The sequence below is a fragment of the Macrosteles quadrilineatus genome, unplaced genomic scaffold (genome assembly GCF_028750875.1).
Source record: "Macrosteles quadrilineatus isolate MER2022 unplaced genomic scaffold, UCM_ALF_1.0 Scaffold_9__3_contigs__length_116548681, whole genome shotgun sequence".
In the NCBI taxonomy this organism is placed as follows: domain Eukaryota; kingdom Metazoa; phylum Arthropoda; class Insecta; order Hemiptera; family Cicadellidae; genus Macrosteles; species Macrosteles quadrilineatus.
In genome coordinates this window covers 14,730,756-14,734,506 of record NW_026542602.1, presented here as the reverse complement: position 1 = coordinate 14,734,506, position 3,751 = coordinate 14,730,756, and the positions used below count along the sequence as shown (strand labels likewise).

General features: G+C 33.8%; 1 long non-coding RNA gene across 1 annotated transcript; it reads left to right on the top strand.

The window, feature by feature from the left end:
- Nucleotides 1–212: 212 nt before the first annotated feature.
- On the top strand, nucleotides 213–3,521 carry LOC129002954 (uncharacterized). Its single transcript, XR_008491605.1, has 2 exons — nucleotides 213–332; nucleotides 3,257–3,521. It is a non-coding gene; the product is annotated as an uncharacterized LOC129002954 (long non-coding RNA).
- Nucleotides 3,522–3,751: the final 230 nt, after the last annotated feature.

Sequence of the window (3,751 nt, the reverse complement as noted above, 5' to 3'; positions counted from 1 at the left end):
ATCCTGTCATTTAATCCTTTTCTCTATCTATAGTGTTTCTTCTCTGTATGAATAAAACCACAAACATGATCAATTCGCACAGCCCTATTTTTTACAGAACCCCCCCCCCCAAAAAAAATAGCAAATATATTACCGGTTGAGTTTTTAAAACAGTTTTAAGAGCATATTATTTTATTCAACCCTCTCCCCCAGTGTGCGCGCGGCCGGAACAACACAGGGTTTGCCACGAGGTCGTGAGCGCAGGCGCGGTATATAAGCCTGTGCACTGATCTACAACTTATTGCGCAGTCGATCCTTCGAGGCACAACACACCAGACAACATGCTCAGACTTGTAAGTAATATTTTAATATTTTTTTATACATTACTCTTGACTATCATTTTTTATTTTGCAATCAATTCATATGAGAAACAATTATAAAAAAATAATTTATATAATGTTGTCTTTTCTTTGCATGATTGATAAAAACAAACTATAATTGTACAACATGTACAAAATAATAACCTTATTTTGCTCATCTAATGAATTCCTAAACGTTAACAAAATTAAATACTGTAAAAATATGAACCAGGCATTAGGCGTAAATAGGCCTACTTTTTGTACAATTCTGAATTAGTTTAATTATTAGTAAAACATCGTCAAGTTTATTATTATTTTTAAGCTTCATGGTAACTTTTGAGAGGTCTTTAGCTCAATAAAATATATACAATAGCTATAAAAAATTAGTCTTTTTTACATTCCAACCCATTTTTTTTTAATTAAGTACGATTCTAATAACTAATCAGTGAAGTGATTTAGTTTAAATTATTTTGTTTTATGCAATTACTTTCATCTAACTGTTTGATTTTAGACTATGTTTTTGTATTTTCAATTTGATTATTCCAACAAATTTATTTCCGCTTAGTTAATTCGGTTATATTCATATATTTAATTTCACGAGTGTTTTCAAAATTTTCAAGTCGCATCGAAATAAAATGAAGAAAAGTTTTCATTTGCATTTAATGATTGTACTAATTTACTTGTAAAAACATTTTGTGTTTGGCACACTATAATAGGTCTACGGAGAATGTAATGTTACATGGAAAATAACCCCTCCCCCCAGGGGAGGGTTTTACTGTTACACCTCTGGTGACAGGGGTGCCAAGACACAATTAATGCTATTTGCAGCGGTCGGACCCCACAAGTATTACGTAGGTTTATGCAGTACAATGGTGGTCTATTTGGGTAATGTTAACTGGACTTGCATTGTGTATACTTGTATAACATTGTGAAGGTCACTTTGGGCGTGGACAACTTCCCATACGGATACAGATATAGGTTCAAGGTTACGTTGAATTGTAGAGTTGCTACAACCGGGTGGCGACTTCAATCATTTTCGTGCATTTCTTTATTGTACTATTTAAACATTTGCTATTTAAACATTGCTAATCATACCGCCATGTTATTCTCCCATTATCTACTAGAAGATTGAATCCAGAATCCAACAAAAGTATAATAGTTCTTCATAAATAAAATTATCCTCGATTTCATGTTTTATATCTATAATTATTTTGTGTTTCCAAATATAGCTCAGGGTGTATTTTTCCACTATCTAGTGTCATTAAAAATTTAAATTCCAATTACATTTTCAAAAATTAGTTTTATTATTCTAAATTTATTTTTTTTAAATATTTGCATTGTCATGTAAATCAGTGGACAAATTATTAATTCTTCATTTATTGATTCAATTTCTACGTTGATAACATAAGACAATACGCGTCACTCGAAGCCTTTATAAAACATGGTTTGGAGAAAAGGTTTCAAATAAATGTTTGGGTTGTATTTAATTCCATTGGCTTTTGTATGCATTTTAAATTAAATAAAAGACTAGCTTAGTATATTATTTATATTAATGAAAGCTCTACTTGATCAAATTGATTTGGTATGTTAAGCAAAATATTTATCCACAGAGGTTTCATCTTTAATTGATGATGTATGTAAGACAATGATTCTTTATTTTGAATAAATAATCCAGCATTATCAAAATCAGGATTTTGAATCAAATATGCAAATGATTACAAATCTTTAGTAGTCTACAAAAACACCCCTTACTCTACAGTCTACACCCCATACAAAAGGCAACTAACTTCTCCCAAGAGCACCTTAGTAATTCTCCTACTTATACGCATCACGAAGCCTAGTCTTATGTAACTATTTCTTTTAAAAGCACGTTTTCCGGAATAAAAAACGTGCGCCTCCCGGGCTGAGCGTTGCAAGTCCTGCGTGGGGTTCCTCCTTACAACACCCTCCTGCACACCCCTCCACCCCACGTGGTCCGCCGCGTGTATCTTACCTCACTAACTTACGTCCAAGTCTTGGCTCCGAGGCTGCAGACGGATACCAAGATTATTTTTCAGAAAAAAACATTTTTTGTATGAGTATGTAAAATAATTTATAGTTTTAATCAGAGTTTTGTAAAATGCAGTTTATTAATATGTTGGAAAAGCCATGTCTCGCCTGTGCATTATATTTCGCCAACTCTGTACTTGGTGTTCCCCAAAATTAATTAATGTTTGTATTAATGTTCAGTAAATATTTCGGTGAAAATGTTTTTTTTTATTATGGAGTATTTTTAATGTAAGTGATCAACTGAATATGAAAGGTGTATCCGTCTTAATATGTAACCATTGTTGTAAAATTGTAATCCTGAATATATATAATGTAAATTGTTAACTGAATTACGGTTTGAATAGTAGAATAAAATGCATGCTGAATTTCTACAGAAGGGTCGTAAATAAACGATCAATACACTAAATGATTAGGTTCTCTGCGTAGTTTGAATAGAAAAGTTGAGCAAAGTTTAAAAACTTCATGTTCTATGTAAAATTGGCTCTATATTCAGTAACTCTGGCGAATTAAAGAAAGCTTCTCATTAAATCCCCTAGTGTTTTTGTTCGCCCCCTAATTTATCCCTCAAAACGTTATCCTACTTGTAGCTATCCCATCCGACTGCAATTAATTCAGTATTCTTACACAATAAATACATTACTTCTTTTGGAAACAAAAAAAAAACCCTCTATCGTTAATGCACCCTGTAATCTCTATTGTAGAGGTCAGTTAAATACTGTCTTTTACAAATCACATTGTTATTTCCTTTGCAGATATCAGTTGACTTGATATCTACAATTATCACCCTTCAAAATATCTTGATACCTTCAAATAGTTTACTTTCTAATCTCTCCAGAAGGCACCTCTCATCTCTCATTCCTCTGTTACAGATCGTCCTGTTCGCCGCCCTCGTGGCCGTCGTCCTCGCCGCCCCCGGCTACTACAACCCCTACGCCCCCTTCGCCAGGTACGTCGTGCCCGCCCCCTACGCCTACCATGCCGCCCCCGCTGTCTACCACTCCGTCGAGCCTGTAGAACAGCACGGCTACTCCATCGTCTACTAGACATCTCTCTCTGCAGCTCCTACCCTTTGTACCATACGGCCCAACTGTTCTTCCATTTATTTATGAATTAAAATTTATTACGTCTGGTTAATTTGTTTATTTTTATATTCCTCTATTTCAAACTGGGACAGGTTCCATTCTAGTCAGATGAGGATGAAATTCAGACAATGGGTGTATACAGTGGACGATTACGCTTTAATGTTTAATTGTGTATACAGTGTATTTATAAATTGATAAATGGATTAAATTATTTTTGTATCCAACCTGATCAACAGTCACAAAAATGAAGGTAAATTTTAAATAGTAAACACAAAAGTTTTA